At 36.9% G+C, this 22863-nt stretch overlaps 1 long non-coding RNA gene and 1 pseudogene across 1 annotated transcript in view; both read left to right on the top strand.

Annotated features, from left to right (window-relative positions):
• The first annotated feature begins 3607 nt into the window (after window positions 1-3607).
• The window catches only part of LOC138825248 (uncharacterized), a 47716-nt gene continuing 28460 nt past the window's right edge, over window positions 3608-22863 (top strand). The window contains exon 1 of the long non-coding RNA XR_011371378.1: window positions 3608-3893. This is a non-coding gene — a long non-coding RNA (uncharacterized lncRNA). The remainder of the gene's footprint in view (window positions 3894-22863) is intronic.
• Window positions 21250-21349, top strand: LOC138825250 (U6 spliceosomal RNA; annotated as a pseudogene).

Here is a 22863-nt window from a genome sequence, read left to right on the forward strand (position 1 = left end):
TGAGGATGTGCAGGACAAGAGGTACATTCCATAAAGAAGAACGAAAGAGAGGAAAAGATGAAAAGGATAAGAAAGGAAGAAAAAAAGATCCGAAGTTCAGTAGAGCTAAACAAAAAACAAAAAGATAAGTAAAAAAGAGAAAGACATCAAAAAAGAAGGAAAAATGCACACATGTATCCCTAAAATAAAAATTGTAAGAGGGAAAAAAAAGTTACTGGAAAACATTTTTTTTTCAATCAAGACAAAAATTAATGATTAAAAACAGTTTTAGAAATGAAAATTTTTTTAATATAAGGTACCAAAAAAAAAAAAAAAGGAAGAAGAAGAAGAAAAAAAAATCTTTGATTTTTTGCAGAGGGGTGGGAAAAAATCCTGGATCTCCCTTGTGTCCGTAACCAGCCTCTTGTTGGAGTCTCTTGTCTGCTTTTGGTCCTTTGGCTTGGTTGGTTTCTTAAGTCAGTTTATTCTAACAGGCAGAAAAATGCTCTGCTTTACCCAGGATTTTGTGATTCTCCTCCCAGGCTAGTTCAATGGGAGTCAGATCTGCTTTGAGTATCACAAAAGTGGGAGATGCAGTGATGAGGCTAGGTTCTGGGTAGAGTTGAGGCCTTTCAACAAGCAGTAGCTTTTTCCTGGTGGCTAGTTTGTGAAAGACTCACAAAGCCCAGCCTGGAGCCATTCTCGGGTTTCTGTTTACTGAATTTCAATTGATTGTCGAGGCTTCTGTAGGGAGGGCCAGCCGCTGGCTCTGATTACCCAGTGAAGAATGCCACTACTAGGGCTGGCACCCAAGCTGGGTGACTTTTCCCTGGGTGGAGCTGAGTCTGGCAGGTCACAATGCCGTTAAGTTCTTGTGACCTGCTAAATGATTCATTTTATTCCAAGGCTTGAGTTGGAGCTCTTTGTCAGTATCCAAGATGGAGATCTCCAGTAGGGGGGGAGGGGTGGCATTCCCTCCTCTTCTCCCTGAGAAGGAGTGAGGACATCAGGCTTCTACTCACGCTGAGTCTTGGTTCCTGGGTCGTCTCTGGTCTGTGAACTGCAGGATGAAGATATCTGCTCCTTGTCGGTTCTTGCTGGTTTTGAGTAGAATCCGCTCACCTGCTGCATCTGGCTCCTTTGTCCCGGACTTTGTGTGGCTCAGGTATGGCGCCTGCAGTTGCAGCTGCCACTGCTGCCGCCACTGTGGCAGCTGCTCACAAGAGCTCAGATCTGTCTCCTTGCCTGGATTTTCCCTCTCTAGCCTGACTCTCTGTCCTGTGATGGCACAATTGGTGTGATTCTCTGGCTTAGGACTGTTCACTGGAACTCTAAAAGTGCTTTCTTTGTGAGAGCTCGTTTAGACTCCAGCTTCTCCACCATCTTCCCAGGTCTGACTTTCTTATATTCAAGTACAGTGATCTTCTCCTTCATCCACATTGCTGCAGATTTACCCAGATCCTGAGTTCAAATTTAAAGCTTGGAAGATTAAACATCACGAATTGCAAGCCAGTGAGTTAATTTTTTATTTTACTTTTCTCAGTATGGGCTTGAAGTCAGTTTGTGGCAACTCTGCCTCAACTTGGATCACCCTAGGCTGGGGTGCAGCGACTAGACCTACAGCTGCTTCTGGGATCCTAGACCCTCAGGTCTTGCAGGGAAAGCAATGCACAGAAAAATGTGGCCTTTTTATATTTCCTTCCTTTGCAAGGTGACCCTCATGGGTCTGAATGACACTGTTGCAAAGGGTACTTTACCTTGCATTGCTGAAGGCTGCCAGACTATCTGGGAACCCATAGGCCCACTTGGCAACATAGGCCCTGATTTCAAGTCCCCCTCCTAACACCAACCAATGGCAGGATATACTAAGAAAATTGTTCCCAACCATAGGAAGAACAATGGAATGTTATCAATGTCAATGTTCAATGAGTTGATCATGAATGATGCTACTATAAATTTAGGCAGCATCATTTCAGGAGGCTAATTGATTTTTATTTAGTATTTATGAAGCATAAAAAGAATATTATTACTTACAGGAATGCAATAATTTCAGGACACTGATTGATTTCATTAATAGTATAAGGATGAAAACAATAACATTAATGACATGGACGCATTATTAATACCCAGGAATTGGTAGGAATGTATTCTATATAACTGAGTAATATATAGACATCTTTAACACTCTATATAAATACATAGAAATATATATAAATACATATAAATACTTCCATCTGCAGGTCAATCTGTTCTTATTTTGCTAACACCTGGGGCTTGATCTCAGGTCCTGGTTATAGCCTTTCAGCTCAATTTGCCCCAGGATGGCGTGCTGACACTCACCCATTCATGAATTGGGCCTAATAGGCTTGTGGCTGTGAGATCAGTTGCCAGCATTCCCTAAAAATGAATTGTGGAGTAAGAAGTTGATGGCGACGCATGTTTTCCTTTTCTGTGAAAGTCCTGAGTGTCGGGTATGAAGTGGAATACATATGCTGACCTATATCTTATGTAATCAATGTTTTATGTGCCATAATAATCAAAATAAATTGTCAATACATGAATAAAACAAATAAAATAATTGCACTGAATGCAATATGGAGTCAACATATGTATGTAAATATGAATCATATATGTAAATTGTACATGAATAGGATGTTTTCTAGTGGTGGGGATCTATTTCAGGCCTAAAGAACCGACATGTATTTCTTGACTTCAAGGAGGCCAGCTTCCCCTTCCCACACAGTGCAACAGAGTTACCAAGACCATAGGTTCCAATCCCAGTCCTGGCAGAAAAATGTCACCTTTATATTATGTAATAGTATAGTAATTCTTAGGTATTTCATTATGCCTCCATTTTATGAATGTGATTGTTTAAATGCTTCATAAAGCATTAACTAACATCGATCAGTGTCCTATAAAATAATTCTATATAAATTTATCCTAGAATCATTCAAGGACTGCTCTTTCAATCATGACATACATCATATTCTATTGGTAATCATATGGACAAGAATAAGTTTCTTAGGATCTCCTTCCATTTTGAGGTGGCTGGACCAGGATTCCAACTGTGGGCTATAGCTCCTGCCACTTAAACAGGAGGATAGGGAACTTATCAGTCTGTCCAAGAACATCAGTAAGATCAATGATTAGGCAGGCACCAGTGGCCCTCAACAGTCTTCCTTGATACTTACAAGGCTGTGATGGGTGGATCATGGTCGAAGTCACACTAGGCAGGAAAGTCCAACTTCAGTGCCAATAAAGCCAGAATCCCTTCCCTGTGGCTCTAGTGTGGATGGCCAGCCTTGAGCAAAAGCAGCTCACAGACTGTGCCCATATCCTCAGTTCATGGTCTGGGACTGGGAACAAACAGCCATACACAATGATCTGTGCAGCCATGCGGCTAAAGCAGGTCACCCTATTGTCTCCAACTGAATTGGACATTGTTCCCTGGGAAAAGGGCTGGGGGAGCTGCTATCTTCTTGACTCCGCCCATGCTGTTTGCATCACAGGATTCTGGCCACACCCCCATTCTTTCATTGTTCTTTCTGACCAATGAGATACAAGAATGGCGGCCACGCCCACATTCCATGCTGCCTGGTAGCACCAGGATTCCCTCTGTTAGTTTACAACACTACCAGCAGTTGAGGAAGGTATAGATGGTTGAGTGGTGAGAAGAGCCTCAAGGCGACTGGAATAGAGAAGGAAATTGAGATGCCTGCCTAGTCCCCAGCCCCCCGCCCCCCGCCTTCCCAAGGTTCAGAATTTCAAACCAGGCAATGGCACCCTGCCAGGCTGTGTAAAGCCCCAACTTGGTCAAAGGCCTTGGTTCTCTGAGGACATGTGTCTGCAATGCCACTGCCATTCCCATTCGCCGCACCTGGAGCAGCCTCAAGCAACTTCCCCCAGGAGCACATGTGAGTGGCTGCCCCAAAACCACCCCTACACTGGGTCAGACACCCCTCTGAGGGCACCAAGACCCGCTACTTGTTTCCTCTCCCTGGCTCTGAGGAGCCACCTTTCTGTTTTGGGCATTTCTAAAACAGAGCCTCTATATGCTCTGGCTGGGCTGGATTGATGTCCTCCTATCTGTGACAGGTATGCTCCACCGGGCCTGGTCATCTGTAGTTGGGGTGGTAGACATGTAGCAACATGCACAGTCATCAATTTAGATGGATTATCTCAAACATTTCCTCCACAGCAGCCGAGTTTTTTTTTTAATTGTGAAAATACTGTCCAGAGGGGTTAAAATTACATGGGCAAGTTATGAGGACATATCTTATCAAGCATTGTAGCCTCCTCCTTTGTTTCCCCTTCCCATCCCATCCTTCCCCCACCCCCTATCCGATCCTCCCCCTCCCCCTACCAAAGTTGTCAAGTTCATTTTCTACATACCACTTCTACGTCTCATTGTTGCAATGGGTCCAACTTTAATCCCTATTTCAAAGATTTGTTTTTTCCCTTCCCCTCCATAAATTATAACAACATCAAATACAGTGAAAGCAGGGATTATACCGTGGGGGAGGGATATAAAAAGCAACAAATAAATAAATCTTATGAATGTACTAGAAACAATCGTATGAAAGAAAAAAAATTGAATAGATATCTTAGGGTTCTTTTCACTAATATGTATTTATCTGAACTTTTATGCTTGACTCAGATATATACTAGTTATTGCAAATAAGGGAAACCATGGGACCTATCTTTCTGTGGTTCTGGCTTACTTCACTTAATATAATATTTTCCAAGTCTTTCCATGTCCTAACAAATAGAGCAATGTCATTCATTCTGATGGAGGCTTAGAATTCCATTCTGTATATATAACCCAATTTTTTGATCCATTCATCTACCGAAGGGCATCTGGGTTGCTTCCATATCTTAGCTATGGTAAAAAAGGCTGCAATAAACATAGTTGTGCTGGTAGCTTTAGTGTGGTCTTCTTTGTAAATATTTGGGTAAGTGCCCAAAAGTGGGATTGCTGGATCATAGGGGAGCTCTATGTTGAGTGCTTTGAGGAACCTCCATAGAGCTTTCAAAAGAGGTTGAACAAATTTACACTCTCACCAACAATGAAGTAAGGTTCCCTTCTGTCCACATCCCCTCCAGAATCTGTTATCAGAGTTCTTCATTATAGCCATTCTAACTGGGGTGAGGTGGTATCTCGATGTTGTTTTCATTTGCATTTCTTTTATGGCTAGAGAGGTTGAGCATTTCTTCATTTGTCTATTGTCCATCCTTCTTTCCTCTTCAGAGAAGTTTCTCTTTAAGGCTTTAGCCTTATTTATTGGGCAGTTGTTTCTTTGAGGATTTGTTGTTGGGGGATTTAATTTTTTGAGTTCCAAGTATATTTTAGATATGAGACCCTTGTCTCTAGTATGGCTAGTGAAGATTTTCTCCCAATCCGTGGGCTTTCTATTGATCTTGCTAACTATGTCCTTTGACATGCAGAAGCTCTGCAACTTTGTGCAATCCCATTTGTCCAACCTTTCTTTGATTTCTTGTGTTTCTGGGTCTCTATTAAAAAAATTCAACCTGTGCCAAGGAGACCTAGGATTTCTCCTATTCCATCCTGCAATGTTTTCAGAGTGTCTGATTTGTCTCCGAGGTTTTTGATCTATTTGGAATTGATTCTGGTGCAGGGTGATATATTCGGATCTAACTTTAGTTTTCTATAAGTAGTTAACCAAATTTTCCAGCACCCTGTACTGAAGAGGCTGTCTTTCTTCCATTCTATTATTTTAGCTCCCTTATTGAAGGGTAGTTGGCTATATGTCTGTAGGTTCATTTCGGGGTTTTCAATTGTATTCCATTGGTCCTGAGGTCTGTTCTTAAGTCAGTACCAAGCTGTTTTGATTACAATTGCTTTGTAGTAGAGTTTGAAATTTGGTATGATATTCCTCAAGCACAGTTTTTTCTGTTGAGGATCGTTTTGCTATTCGGGGTCTTTTATTATCCTCTATGAATTATTAGATTGCCTCTTCTCTTTCTTTGAAGAATGAGGTTGGAATATTGATAGGTATCGCACTGAATTTGTAGAGAGCCTTGGGAAGGATTGCAGTTTTCACGATGTTTATCTTTCCAATCCATGAGCATGGGAGTTTTTGCCACTTTTTAAGATCTCTTTTGATTTCCTTTTTCAGGTTTTTAAAATTTTCATCATAGAGTTCCTTCACTTCTTTGGTTAAGTTAATTCCCAGGTATTTTATTTTTTGTGGGGATATTACGAATGTAGATGCTTTCCTAATTTCAGCCACACTTTTCTCATTGTTGGTATACAGAAAAGCCATTGATTTTGAGGGGTTAATTTTATACCCTGATACTTTGCCAAAGTTTTGAATCAGCTTGAGTAATTTGGGAGTGGAGTATATTGGATTCTTTAAATACAAGATCATGACATCTGCAAAGAGGGAGAGTTTCACTTCTTCTTTCCCTATTTGGATCCCTTTATGTTTGCATCTCGTCTTATTCCTGTAGCTAGGCATTCTAATATTAGATTGAAGAGAAGTGGTGAGAGTGGACCTTCTTGTCTCGTTCCTGAGTTAAGAGGAAATGGCTTTAGTTTTTCACCATTAAGTATAATGCTGGCTGTAGGTTTGTCATATATAGTCTTTATTGCATTGAGGAAAGTTCCATGGATTCCTAATTTTTCCATAACCATCATCATAAAGGGGCGTTGGATCTTGTCAAATGCTTTTCCTGCATCTATTGAGATAACCAGGTGGTTGTTATCTTTGCTCCTGTTGATGTGATGAATTATATTAATTGATTTGCGTATATTGACCCAGCTTTGCATCCCTGAAATGAATCCTGTTTGATCAAGGTGTAGAATTTTTTGGATGAATTGTTGAATTTGATTGGCCAACATTTTGTTGAGAAGTTTTGTATCAATGTTCATCAAATAAATGGGTCTATAGTTATCTTTCTGTGATGTGTCCCTGCATGGTTTGGGCATGAGGGTTATTATGGCTTCATAGAATGAGTTCAGTAGTGAACTTTCTCTTTCAATTTCATTGAAGATTTGGAGGAGTATTGGTATGAGCTGTGTTTTCAAGGGCTTATAGAATTATGCTGTAAAGCCACCTGGTCCTGGGCTTTTCTTAGATGGAAGGTGTGTTATTGATGTTTCTATTTCAATGCTTGATATGGGCCTGTTAGGATGGTATAACTCATCTTGGTTTAGTTTTGGCATGTCAATATTTGCTAGGAAAAGGTCCATTTCTGCCAAGTTCTCAAACTTATTAGCATAAAGTTTTGAGAAGTATTCCCTTATAATATTCAGAATCTTGGTTGTTTCTGTGGTAATGTTTCCATTCTCATCTCTGAGTTTATTTATTTGGGTGTGTTCTCTTCTTTTTCTTATAAGATTTTCTAAGAGTCTTTCAATTTTGTTAATTTTTTGGAAGTAACAAATCTTTGTTTTGTTGATTCTTTCTATGATTTTTTTTGGATTCTAATTCATTTAATTATGATTTAATTTTAATTATTTCTTACCATCTACTGGATTGGGGATCATCTTGCTGCTCTTTTTCAAGGAGACTCAGATGTCATATTAAATGGTTGGTTTCAGATCTCTCCAATTCGTTGATGTATGAACTCACAGCTATAAAGTTGCCTGTGAGTACTGCCTTTGCTGTGTCCCAAAGGAGCTGGTAATTTGTGTTTTCATCAACATTTGAATTTCTTTTCTAATCTCTTCAATGACCCACTCGTGATTCAGCAGTGTGTTGTTCCAGTGTGTTACAGGATTTTCTCTGGTGGCTTTTCCTTTTGAGTTTTAATTTTTTTCCCTTGTGGCCTGAGAGAATGCAAGGTATTACTTCAATGTTTCTGAAAAGTGATAAAATTATGAGAGGAAGAAAAAAATTAATAGAAAAAAATTAAAGTAAAAAATTAAAAATTAAAAAAAAACTTTTAGAAAAAAATTGTAAAAGGTACAAAAAAAGAGTTCTTTGATTTTTTTGTGGGGGATGGGAAGATCCTGTATCTCCCTTGTGTTCTTAACCTGTCTCTTGTTGGAGACTCTGGTCTACTTGTGTTTGATTTTCCTGTGGTTTAATGATTTCTTAAGTCAGTTTGAGCATGCAGAAAAATCACAGCAGACGATTCTTGAACCACTGGTGAAGGTCTGGGTCGGTTCGTAACAATCAGACCTCATTCTCCTCACAGGACAGTTGTGAGGAAACAAGGGATTTATACAGAGGGATCTCTGGAGCATGGCTAGGAACAGAGGGAGTAGTCTTCAGATAAGGTTCTCGGCAATTCTGTGAGGAAATGACAGGAAGATAGCCAGAAAGGGCTCAGGCAGGGCCTGTTATTAATTGTGCAACAGATGTGGGATTATGAAACAAAACATGGCTCTCTCTCATCATTACCCTATCCCCATGAGGAAGAGGATCCTTCACTGTGTTGAGTTTTGCAGCTGGAGATACCAAGGCAGAGAGAAGCCAGGTGACCTACTTATGACTTCAACTTCAGAGGAAGCTCTGCCTGACTTTGCTAAAATGCTCCCTAGGACAATGGGTGCTATTCAGTCCGCTTCTTGTGGTAGAAAGTCCACTTCTTGTCAGTCGTGGGGCTAGAACTCTAGGCATGGGCCATGTTCCCAAAAGCCTCAGCAAAAGGCTAGTGTTCTACCACTTGTGCCCACAACACTACTTTTGATTTTCTGGTGGTTCTTTGGAGATAAGAGTCTCACAGACGTTCCTGCCTGGGCTGGTTATGAACCATGATCCTCATATCTCAGCGTCCTGTGTAGTTAGGATTAGAATTCTGAGCCACTGGCACCAGACTTAATTGTAATTCTGACTTTTTTTCTCTCTCTCTTTCACAAGAACTGGTCAAATGGGTGCTGGAGGAGGGGGCCCAGCATCCCCATGTGGCTGGAACCCAAGGTTGGCCCTCTCATTCTGGAGGTTGGCTGTGGGTCAGGAGCTGTCTCCTCAGCTTGTTGAAACAGCTCCATGAGATAAGCCCTTCTTTTACCTGGATAGAGGGTAACAGTTATTCATTGTCCATCCAGCCTTACTAGACTTATTGTATTGCATTGCTTTCTACATCATTTTCTAGCACCTGGCCAAAATTATGATATGTATTTACAGAATGAAAATGTAATGCCATCTTAAGAAAGTTATTTAGGGCTCCGGGAATGTGGCTTCATGGTACGGTGTTTGCCTAGCATCCATGAAACCCTGGGTTCAATTCCTTAGTAACACATACACACACACAAAACCACTGGAAGTGGTGCTGTGCCTCAAATGATAGAGAGCTAGCATTGAGCAAGAGAAAAAAAGCTCAGGAAAATTCCCTACCCCTGAGTTTATGCCCCTCTACTGGCAAAAAGAACAAAAACAAATCAAATCAAAAGAACACAAAAACATTCAGTTAGTAAATGCAAAATAAATAACCCACACTTGGAATATATAATTGCTCCTTCCATACTGACCCCTGACAACAGTTCCTAATTCATGTACTTTACTTATATGAGGATACTGTGTTGAAAAAATCTTGTTCATTAAGTCACAGCAATTAATGCCAGGGATGTGCTTAGATGTCAGGTAACGTTTAATTCTGGAAATTCAACCATTCCAGGATTTGTGTCGTCACTGTTAATCACAAAGGGAATGGTAGGCTATGTGTGACTTTGAAATCTTTTTGGACAGTTATGGCACCAAAAATGCAGAGGTTAATTAATAGTTGTGAAAGAAAATAAGGAATAACTCCAGATAGAAGGAATAAATGATAGTAATTAAGGTATACCAGAAACTGTTCTTGAGAACCATTTTTGGTTATTGTAGAACTAATTGTTAGCTAGGCTGTTCCTCATTGCCTTTAGCATTCTAAATCTCTTAGGCTAGCTCTTAATCTCTGTGTGATAAATGTATCTCCTTCTAAGCTATTCTTTCATACCTTATCTCCTTTGCTTTCTAAAAATCTTATTCTTTCTATATTTCTCTATGAACATTTCCTGATACTAAATACACCTATACAGATGGCACAGGATGCTAATGTAAGGGTCCCATAGCTCATCAGTCATTAATGTAACAAAATGGAAAGGAGGACATATCTATTGCTACTTCAATTTTTCTGAATTGCTGCAATATCATTTGGTTAAAATTTCCATTCTTTTTCTACACAGTGTCATTCAGTGCACATAAATGCAACTATCAGCCAGGTGCTGGTGGTTTACTCCTGTAATCCTAGCTACTCAGGAGGTTGAGACCAGAGGATTGTGGTTCAAAGCCAGCCTGGTCAGGAAAGTCCACGAGACCCTAACCTTCACTTAACCACCAGAAACCCGGAGGTCATGTTCTAGCTTAGCACCCAGGATCAGAGTTCAAGCCCCACAACCAACAAAAAGGTGAAATATGACTTTAAGTTTCCCCAAAAGGAATGACAAGTTCAATAATCTTCCCAAACAAAAAAATTCCAAAATGATTCAGTGCACCTACTTTTGCTGAGTTATGTTATGGATTCTTTTCTGGACATATGCTCTAAAAACAAATCATTTAACTAGGGATACAGGTGGACCCATTTCAACAATGAGATTTACAAGTCATTATGTCGAAAAACGAACTTTACAACATTGGTGGGGGGGAGGATCGGGTTTGGGGCGGGGGGAATATGGGAAGGGATGGGAAGAGGAAACAAAGAGGAGGCAACAATGATTGATAAGAAATGTACTCGTTATCTTGCCCATGTAATTGTAACTCCTCTATACGTTATGCTCACAATAATAAAGAAAGAAAAAAACTTGTAAAATATTAGCTTTACAATAAACTTCATCTAATATTTCTCGTTTGAAAAAAGAAGTCTATACAGTTGATGTCACTTGGCTTTCTTACTATCTTAGTTTAAAGCCAAACCAGGCAGGAGAGGCTGTCAAACTCTTATTTGTAATTACACAGCAAAAAAGCCAGAAGTGGAGTTTTGGTTCAAGCAGTAGAGTACTAGCTTTGGGGGTAGGTGAGCAGGAAAGAAAACTGTTCAGGGACAGGGTTCAGCCTCTGGGTTCAAGCCCCAGAACCAACACAAGCTAAACACAAAAGCAAACAAAAAAACAGATATTTCATTGGACCCTCCTTAAAGGAGTATTGGTCTGAGAAATGGCTCCTTTTGCTGATCATACGCACTGGATGCTTTTTTGGAATCCTTATTGCTCTGGAGAACTCAGGACCAAACTAAAGTAATTGATAACTGACTTCTGCAACAAAAGAATCATCTCGGGGTGAAATATCCATCCAAAAAACACTATAAAACATCCATGTCTTTGTTTCATTGCAGTAGAATTTTTTTTGGGGGGATCCAGTCTTGGGCCTGAACTCTGGGCCTGGGCGCTTTACCTCAGCTCTTCAACTCAAGGCTAGCGCTCTACTACTTGAGCCACAGCACCACTTCTGGCTTATTTTTGCTTATGTGGTGCTGAGGAAGTTTACCCAGGGCCTCAGGCATGCAAGGCAAGTGCACTACCACAGAGCCAACTTCCCAGCCCCTGAAGAAGAACATATTTAAAACAACGTTCTTTCTTTTTGTTCTATGCTGGCCATCAAATGGCACATTATATCTTTTTGTAATACTCTCAACTAGAAGTTTACAGAAAAATTATATATAAGTAAAAACACACTAGAAAAATTCAGGGACAAAGTTTCCTTCAAGCCTTCAGATTCTCTTCGTTTACAGTATAAAGGAAAGCACATGTTAACTTGAACTTTGTCAATACTCTATGTTCCATTCCTCTACTGGGATCAGTTTCCATATCCAGTAACAGTTACTTCCAGGAACAACCTATGGTGCTGCTTGAGGTATAATGAATGATTTCTGGCTTCACCGAAATAACACAAGAACACATTTGGACCTGATGTAACACGTATTTCAGAGACAACTTAGTAAAGAGAAAATATGAAATTTATATTTCTTATAAATACATTATTCATGAGTATATTGAATTCAAAATTTGTAAATTCTCTGTAAATTAAGGCGAATTTTAAAGAGGAAGAAGGTTCCTAGATCATTTTTTTGTGAGTATATGTGCTGCACATTATTTCCCAAGTGTACATGAATTTGTTAACTCGTGTTAACTATAGCAATAATAAGAGAAAGAGAAATTCTGTGTTTAAGTATAAAGGTTCAATACACTATAGAAGACTCTACAAATAAGACCACATTGAAACAATAAAGCCAAGTCCAATATGTAGATTTATGAGAGTGATATAGAGAAAGCATTACTCCTACGTGGAACCCGAAGTATGAGGCCACTCCCTTCCTAATCACGCTTGCTAATGACACAACTTTGTAGAAATTAGAATGGAAGAATAATTCTGTTTCCAATGCAAGTCAGATATGGATTTAATAAGGAAAAAATTCCATCTTGAGAGAGCAGGGATTATACTAGCCATCAACTGGTGGATAAGATCACATTTTTTTCTTTCCTTTACTTATATATTTTTTGTTGGTGGTGGTCTTGGCACTTGAATTCTGGGCCTGGGCACTGTCCCTCTGCTATTCCGCTCAAGGCTAATGCTCTACCACTTTATCCACAGTGCGGCTTCCAGTTTTCTTGCAGTAAATTGGAGAAAAGAGTCTCCTGGACTTTCCTACCTGGGCTGGCTTTGAACCCCAATCCTCAGATCTCACCACCACCCAGCTTAAGATCACATTTCTAACCGTGTACATTCAACATATGTAATGTGTATGTTCATCTATCTTTATATGAATTCTTGAGTTAAAAATCTGGGTTACAGCTTAGACTTTACACTCACAAAAATGTTTGTAGTTTAAAAGTTGTTTCTACTGGATAAATGAAACCTAAGTATGTAAAGGAGTCTGGGAAGTTCAGATTGCATCCAGCCTGGGCAGAACAGTGTTTGAGACACTATCTGTAATTAACCAGCCAAAAGCTAGATTGGAAGAATGGCTCAGGTGATGGAATAACAGTCATGAGCAAGAATGATGAATAAGAGCTTGAGGCTTTTGCATACATACATATAAACATACACATACACACAGAGGCACTTATATGTGCACACACATATACACAAATGAAGCAACTCTCAGAATATGTAGAAAAGTTAGAAAATAATAGAAAGTATGTCCTGAGTGAGACTAGAATCAAGTGGTAATTTTTAAAATTAGAAATTAATTTTTAAAATTAAAATACTAAAGTGAACTTTCTTCAAAAAAGTTTGAGAATATTACATAAGTAGGGACCAGAGATAGTAAGAGAGTCAAGTAATCAATATTAAAGGGATAGGATCCATGGAGGAATGAATCAGAGACCCGGCAGGTGCATTTGAAAATGTTCATACCCTGTGTCAAATGTTAGAACATCTTTGAAAATAGTGCATGAACAGTCTGAGAAGTCTAGTGGATAATATCACTGGAAAAGTTCAGAATTGATAGTCTGTATCTAGATTAAATAAACCAAGAAGGGGCTGGGAAGGTGGCTCAGTGGTAGAGTGCTTGCCTTGCATGCATGAAGCCCTGGGTTTGATTGCTCAGCACCACATAAGCAAAAAGAAAAAAGCCAGAAGTGGCTCTGTGGCTCAAGTAGTAGAGCACTAGCCTTGAGCTGAAAAGCTGAGGGACAGCATTCAGGCCCAAATTTCAGGCCCCATTACTGGACCCCAAAATAAATAAACAAACAAACAAACAGATAAAGAAATAAACCAAGAAACTATGGTGGGGCAATGTGATGTAAGCCTTGAATTCTAGCACCCAAACTGACAGGAGATTAGAGACTGGAATTACTACTGAGAACTTCGCTGGACCAGGTAGTATAATTTTGTCTTAATGAAACAAACAAAACAAGAAAGGAATACACAGTTGGAAATTTGGGCTAATTTTTTCATTATGTTTTGAGAAGCCAAGTTTTCTATTGAAATACAACTAATCCTCAGTTTTGTTTTATTTTATTTTTTATTTTTTTACTCTTTTTTTTTTTTTTTTTTGGTTCCGGTTGTGGGGCCTGAACTCTGGGCCTGGGCACTGTCCCTCATCTCTAGAGCTCAAGGCTAGCACTCTACCACTTGAGCCACAGCGCCACTTCCAGCTTTTTTTTCTTTTTCCTTATGTTGTGCTGAGGAATTGAACCCAGGGCTTCATGCATTCGAGGCAAGTGCTCTACCACTAAGCCACCTTCCCAGCCCCTCCTCAGTTGTGTTTTAAATGCGCTCTTCATTACAGAACATTCCTAGATGCAAAGTGGTTCATGATTCCCATCCAAAATTTGAAAAAGTAAGTAATCATCATTCTGTTAGATTCCAAGGAAAGGATGAAGGATTACAAAAGCTTAAGCCTGGAGGAATAGCAAAGATTACCTAATGTAGGTCTTTATAGATCTTGCTAAATTGGAGTTTAGACTTCAAAAAATATTTTGGTTTCATTTGTAATTTCATATTCTATAGGATACTACAAAATTCTTTTTAGGTAGAGGGTTTAATTGACAAATTTACAGATGTTTCTTGCATTCTATTTACCTAGCATATTGTTTCAAGCGAGTTATAATTAGAACTCAGTTAATAGATAATTCTAACTTCATGTAGAAAATGATAATGTGAATAATTTAGACAGAGTTGCCAAGAAATTGATGATATTAATTTATAAATTTAGAAAAAGCAATTTTTGAGGCTTTAATATAACATGGTATGAAGAGAATAATTGTGTGACATCTTCTTTCTTCTACCTGTATGTAACCCAGGAAGCAATTTCCTTAATTACGTGCCTTTGTATACAGTGAGAAAAATGCTAGGATTTGGGTTTGTTTTTATTTTTGTTTTTGTTTTATTGCTTTGTCATAGGGCTTGAACTCTGGACCTGGACACTGTGTCTGAGCCTGTTAAGCTCAAGGCTTGTGCCCTACCACTTCAACCTCAGTACCACTTGTGTCTGGCTTTTGATGAGAAGTTTATTGGAGATAAGAATCTAGGGAACCTTCCTGCCTGGGTGGGCTTTGAACTGTAATCTTCCAATCTTTAGCATCCTGAATATCTATGATAGTAAAAAAGTATAAATATAAATAATATTTGCAAGAATATCAGTGGAGGAAAAATGATGCAACCTAGTATGTTGTGGTGTTCTTTCTGGAACACGGAGGGCACCACATTAGCAAGGTGTAATATTTTTCCCAATACAGATAATCTATTTGTGATGTGAATTAAGGGAATTTTGAGGTGCACCCTACAAGTTGGAAACTGTTGGTCTAGGATGACTTTATGGCATAAATTTTGGGATTGATGTTCATAGAAATAATAGCTTAATCTGATAAAAAAAATTGCTTACTCTTGAAGAATTAATTATAACCGGTGCTTTATAGTTTTATCCTATACCAGAATGTGGCTATTTTTCTGTTCACTTCTCAATCTGTAACACCCCATTGGAAAATGCATCTATTGCAGAATTACATAACACGGAAACAGGAACTATTTTGAATCTCTCAGGTATGGAATGTTGAGAATTTGAAAGTGAGTAGTTATTAGTCATAGGAATTTTGAAGAACACACATATTCTGTCCTCTTAACAACTTATTTACTTTTAAAAGTTATGGGTTTCCATAGAATTAAATGTTTTCCGGTTTTAGTATGAGAAAGTACTAATTTATTCTTTTTTGAAAATATTGGCAAGTATATTGTGAAAAAATTTTCTAGTTGGATAACATTCAAGTTGATGGCCTCTGATAAAGAAGGGGTAATTAATTCAAATTATATGCCAAATAGCACTGAATTTTTAAAAAGTTACTACATAAAGAATAATATTTACTATACCAATACAGTGAAATTTTATTTCATGCAGCTTATTTTTTAAATTTAATTTTAATGTGAAAGTGATGTGGGTTAGCAATTGTAAGGCAGTGAATACATAACTTTTCAAACTTGTTATGCCCTCTCTCATTTTTTCTCACGTTTTTCCTTCACACCCAAACCCCTCACACGTTGTAATGTACATTTCCAACATATTGTCTTTTGAGTATTGCTATTGCATTGGTTTGCTTTTTGTCCTTTATCTCGCCATTTTGTTGTTTCTCTTCCCTTCCCTAATTAAGGTAAATGTATACACAATACACAGGGTACCAAAATCAAACACAGTAGGAGTTATACCATAGGGGAAAAACCCAAGGAAAATAGAAATCACATAGTACATTAAAAACAACAACTGCAAATAAATATCTCTTTCCATATCTTGGAGTTCATTTTGCTCCGCATCAGCTTATACCTTCATATATATGCGTAACAAAGCCACTGGAAAATAATAGTTTCATGGATACTATATCATGAAAACAACATGTTAACTGTTTTTGATGATAAACGTGGAATTAGGATTGGTAAATTTGAGATTCTGATAAAGGAATTTCAAAAGTGTTTTAAAATTATGACACGTAAATTTTAATTGTTCTAACTTTTAACTTAGCCTATTCAGAAAATTTAAAATTTCCTGGGAAAATAGGCTTTCATGCAAAGAAATCCATGGAGACTTAGCTGAGAGGGAGCAATGTGGGTAAGGTGGCTCATTTTCACAGTAAACAAACAAACCTCTCAAACCTTGCTGTAAATCCTGTATAGGTTCCCATGAGAATTGTCCTTACCCAGGAAATATACTCTTACTGTGTGAAACAAGGTTGTAGTGGAATTTAAATTCAAAGTTTTTTTTAAAATAAGACATCAAAATTTGTGAATTGACCTTTAATTACTAAACAGCAATTCTCTTAAAAAGCTTATTTGGGTCAAAATATTTAGGGAGAAAGTGTCCTGCACAATGAAAGAACGTATTGAGTTTACACTTCTCTGTTTTAATACTTTCCACAATGTCTTTGCACGTGAAGCACTGAAACACAGAAAAAATTCTGATTGGATACTTCAATGATTTCACATTTCTAAGTAGCTCAAAAATATAATATCCTTATTAACATGAGATAGTGAAAACTTCTCCTATTTCATAAGCCCAAAAGATCGGGGATCAGAAAAGATTCGAGCAAATAGAAAAGGTAAGAAAACACGATATTAGAAGACCTAGCTAAGCGTTTTGGTTTCAGCAATGGAGGGGGCCAAAACTATTCTATATAGTGATATAGATTGTGTTAATCTTTTTGCTACCTAAAGTAATTTTACAGAGCTTATTTGGTTCAGTATAATGCAGAATAAATTGAATGAAGACATGAAAATAAATTCCACCTCCAAATAAAAGAGTTTTCAAAGAGAAACCATGAAGATGTAGCAGTGGGGGAAGCCTTATGGTGCTTCAGCTTCTCTAGAATTGAAGCCAAGAACCTGTGATTAATTGGAAATCAGGCAAGAGCTAAGAAGAGGACATAGAAGTAGGACATAGAAGTATTGTCCTTTGTAACAGACAATATCATCCAAGGAATTGGTGATTTAACTCTATTCTTCTCATACATCTTGTTGAGCAAATACAAGACCAAGAGGAAAATAACCTATTGAAATAATTTTGCAAAGAATAACTTCACTGTTCCTGATATGGTATCTAAGGAGATTCTCACGAGAGAAGATAAAAGTTTTAAGAGAGAAGATAAAAGTGGAGTATTCTTAGGATTCCTCTAAGCATCTTGTTAGCAAAATATCTTTGAGGTTAGAAGTGATTGAACCAAAAAGTGGTGGAATACTTATTTTTGTGGGCACTTTAGACACAAGAAGATTTCAAGGTAAAAAAAAAGAAAAATTATAGCTAAATATTTGTGATTATAGGTTCTTGGACTGGATTTTTGGAGACAAAGTTTTGCATTAGCGTTGGTCCGCATTAACATAGTTGTTGGATTTTCGTGGCAACCAAATGAAAAGGGGAAGTTTAATGGACTCGCTTGAACAAGTAAACAGCATGATAGAAAATAATGGCAAATAATATTTAATGAATTATTTTGAACAATTACTTTGTGAGAACAAAGAAGGAAAGATATAATTCAAAATTACTTGACGTTGTTAAAAGTATGAAAATGGAGTAGTGAGGAGATTGAGAGAAAACAGAGAGGACTGTTTTCTCTCCAGTGGAGAAATAGGTTCTTGATCTTGTTTCTTCCATTCTGTCTTCACAAGCTATCAAGTGTGACTCAGGACTGGAGTATCCAGTTCCGACAAAGAGCACTCGCAGAAGAAAATATTTGCAGAAGATATAGGTGATTTATAACCTTAGACAATCTTTCTAAATCTGGTCAAAATTCTCCCCTACCCCAAACTGCCCTCTTTGAACAGATTGATTGCTTTTCCAAAGACTGCCCTTCATTAACTGCTTAAAATTTTGAGAGGTCATATTCATACTCTCTAGAGATTGCTGTTTGGTTGTCATTTTTGTGTGTTGTTTTTTTTTAACTGAATTTCAAAAGGTTGTACAAGTGTTTTACAATTAAATATGTCCATCTGATTGTCTAATGCTCCTGGATCAGAGTCACTCCTTCTATCAATGTCAACCAACTCTTTCTCCAAGATTGAATTCAGATTTAGCACTTCCTTCATTACATATGTACATTGAGTATTCTAGCTGTACTTGCCCCGTGTTCCATTTTTCATTCATTCTATTTCTTTATTATTGTTCCTCTCTGGTTTCAATTTCCTGATAGTCATTCTGTTAAACTGCCTGTTAATACTTTGAAACGTTTATATACATTCCATTGAGTTTCACTCCCACATATACTTGAACTGATGTCAGCTTATATTTCCATAATTCATTCATCTGCAATAACAACTAGCAAGACTGGAGATGTGAAGCACTTAGACATGATTTTATATCTTTAGTCAACAAGAAAATTTAAAAATGGCTTAGAATTTATTTCTAACTACCAGTTTTTATAAATTGCTTTGTAAAATGGTGTATGATTATTTTATTTTACATAGGATAATTTTTTCTACTACCTATAAGTTTTGGAAAAAGAAGAAAACTAAAATTTACTACTTAGAGGAATATGATACAAATAAAAGACAGATTTTATTTTTGTCACATTTCTCATTAGTACCCATATTCAAAACTTAAAGTCATATTTCTTACTATGTTAGACAGATAGGGAAAATATAAAACAACACATGATAAGGCAACTATTAGTGACTTTTTAAAATGTACCTTCTTATGTGATAAAATTTACTTTATTAGCTAATATTTGGGTTTGAAATATGGGAGGCTGATCTATTTAACACATTTCTGGAAGGCACCTACTGAACAACACAAATGGTGGGGAGTACTATTTCTACACTTTGATGAATGGTTGAACTTGTTTGCTATTGGTGCTGGGTATGTAAATCAACTCTATTGTAACTAGCTCCCTACACTTGAAATCCTGGTAATGTCACTATCATCTACTTGTCAAGTGCTATTTTGGCAAATGTGATTTTAAATAGTTTATTTGAAAATGAATATACTTTCAGGAGATTAAATATAGGTTATCTTTGGTTTGAGAATGACAACATTTTTTTATACTACAGAACCTCATTTTACTGAAGTACCAGTGTTTTGAAGCACTAAGGATCTTCTCAATTAATGTTTTTCTAAATTATATTTGACCTCTAAATCAAGTATTCCTAGCCTTGTTAGGCCACTTATGGATCTATCATTACAGAATCTATTTTTTGGCTGCACTAAAATCTTTCATTAATCATTAGGAGAGGGGTATTAAAAATAATCTTGTTCATTTGTAATTTTGTTGACTCATATGGGCTGATCATCTGTAAATTGAAAGTTTGAATTATAGTACTTTCTCTCAGATTTTGTGATCTCATCTTTCATTTTAACTTGCCTTGCATTTCACAATTGAATTCTGCTAATTCTTGTAAGGAAGTGGGGTCCTGAAATATTATAGGAAATGAGAAATTGAGATGTCTTCAATTATTTTCTGTTGGCATGTTGCATGGGCCTATGTGAGAAGTCTTGCCCTTGTTATCTGATGATACAGATAACTAGGAACTGGTATCCTCGGATCCGTGGGTCCTTCAGAAAAATAATAGATTTTAGACATCATATCAGCAAAATTTGGGTATAATCTGTAAGAATGCTTCAGAAATATGGAGAAAAACACTTTGGGACCAGCGAGTTAAAACAATAAACAGAGCATCAGAGTAAAATCCGTTATAGATTAGCAGAAAACAATATTGTTATTTTACCATGTGATTTCAGAAGATCACGAACACATAGAACGTATCACAAGTTTATACCGAAGATATTGCATTGATACTTTTTATATTCTAATATATATCCTAAATCTAATTATTTATATTCCATTCTATTTATCAGAATAAGTGTCAATATATTTGTCAAATTATCAATTCTAGTAATATTCATTGTGTGAAATTTAAAATCAGCACATACTTTATATTTATAAATATAAAATATATAAGTATATATAATATAAAAATTGTTTTGCATTGTTGTGTTGTGGTTAGGGAATCAAAGGCAACTCTATTTTAAAGTTTTCTTCCATTATCTCCACCTCAGTGTTTGGTAGAGTTAGACTTAAAGCTTTACCATTTGTAGATTTACAGCCTAGAGGCAAGAGGAAACACTGTGATTAAAACATTACCAATTTAAGGGCTAATTTCAAGGAGAAACATATGGACTTTTCCAGGAGCTATGGAAATATTTGGTGATAGAGAGTCAGTAGTGTAAGTTCCTGCCTGGTTGGATGATAGACAGGCCAGGACACTAGGTAATCATGCATATGAAAATTTTTTCACCTTCTTGGCTTTAGCTACTTTTGAAATGATAAGTATAATAAACAATTATATTTTGATAAAATACCTTCTATTCTGAAGAATTCTGTCTGAACTGTTCATCTCTCTATGATCCCTTGTAACTAAGATTAATTTTGTTCCAGTAAGACAATCTATGCTGTCAGGGTGAGATATTCTGGTTGGTCTGTTCCTACAAGGAAGAAGGGTAAAGGTTCAGGTAGACATTTGTCCCAGCAAGACCTAATTTGGGAAATTTTAATCTGCAGAAGTTTAGAAGTAGCTCTCAAGCAAGGCTTACTTTGAATCAATTAGCTCTACAAAGCTAACTCAGTTGATAAATAAGTACTTGAAAAGCCATCACCTTTGGACTTAGCTTTAAAGGCTTCAAAGTATGATCAAATTTAAAATGAAAACGACAAAATAGTCATTGACAAAAAAATTGTAAATATGAGCAATCGACCAAATGATATAAGCTTTTCCACTATACACAGAATTTTAGAGAAATAAGATCAATCGCAATTTAAGGAACAATAAGTGTTCCTTGTTACAAATAGGCAACCATGGATATATGCCTGTATAAAGATTGCATCATTAAGTATTTAAATTTAGAGGGTACTTCATGCTTCAGCAGCAGGTCTACCCAAATTACAATAACACAGAGATGAACATGGCACTTGCACAAGGATTATATGAAAATTTGTGAAGTATTCTATAGTTGTCATTCTTCTGATGCAAGAAATATAAAAACAGTTATTAAAAAGTTGATTACAAAAATACAAGTGTAACAATACATGTAATTCATAGAATTAAAGGTTAGTTTGACATCAGTATATTAAATCTTCACCTTAGAAAGGCCTTTACATTGCATAACCATTACAAAACTGAAATTAGACAACATTGTCATGTTATCCCAAAGAAATAAAATAATATAAGGACCTAGGATAAAAAGGAATTTTAAACTTCTTCTATATGGAATGCAATCTGAAAGGACACATTTATTAATGAAACTATACATTATATAAAAATGTAGAATTCAAAGTATTATATCTAGGAGCGAATGAAATAGATTATGGATATTGTACAAACATAGATATACTTGTTTCCCAAAAGCACCATTTCAACAGATAAGTTAAAATTATTTCTGATAAAAAAATCACAATCTCTGCAGAAATCATTATAGATGTATACAAAAAACTCTTGAATGCATTTTGACATCAGAGTCAGGCAATTCACTTGGAAGAATACCATGGAATCCATGAATTTTAAAAGTAAGATATTGCTGTTGCTTTTTATTGTGAAAAAATGTGTAGGGCCACAGAGGATGGACTGGCATTTTTGAAATTTAATAAACTTAACCAAACCATTACGACTTATGAGAACAATTTGTACAGCCTTCCACAACTTCAAAGAGGTAGTGATACATACTTTTCCTTTTGGCAATATTAAATGCAATTTCTTCCAAGCTGTTCTTCAAACCTGGTTTGATATAATGGTTCAACAGAGTATCATTTCGATTTATATTCCCAGCAGCAACATGCAAGGAGGACCAGAGGCCTTTAATTTGGGGATTGGTATCTGCCACTCTGGTATTATTCCACATATAAGCACTGTGCAGGGGTGTCAGCCATTCAGAGTTATTGCATGAATATCTGCCTTGAGCTACCAACTCATGGACAATGTCTAAATGTCCATTCTAGGCTTCCATATGAAGAGGGCTATGCTCATCCTCATCCCTAGTATTCATCTGGGTGGCCTTTTTGGAAAGTAGTCTTCACACCATAGTAAGAAATTTGCTTGGATCCTACTCCATTTTTTTTTCTTGAAATTGATACCATTCCTCACTTTTTCATCTTGTTCCTTGTCTGAACATGAGGACCCTTGGTGTCTTCATGTGCAGCTTATTCTAGGAATGAGAAAATAGGAAACAATGCCTTCTTTGTAAATGATTTGGGAAATATCATGTTATAGTGTAAGAGAACTCACTATTCAACATATGGGCTTTAAGAGCTTTCTAGTAGCTTTCTAATGTTGGTATCCAACATTAGAAAAAATGTATAATGCAGTAGTAAAATAGAAGTCCTTGGTATGACTACCTAAATTCTTGTTTTTTTATGTTTTTTTATTTTTATTTTTTTAAATTTAATTTAATTTTATTTGAGAACATACTGTACAGAGGGGCTACAATTACATGGGCAGGATAATGCATACATTTCTTACCAAGCATTGCAGCCTC

This window comes from Dipodomys merriami, unplaced genomic scaffold, assembly GCF_024711535.1.
Source record: "Dipodomys merriami isolate MVZ:Mamm:240054 unplaced genomic scaffold, mDipMer1.0.p SCAF_1360, whole genome shotgun sequence".
NCBI lineage: Eukaryota > Metazoa > Chordata > Mammalia > Rodentia > Heteromyidae > Dipodomys > Dipodomys merriami.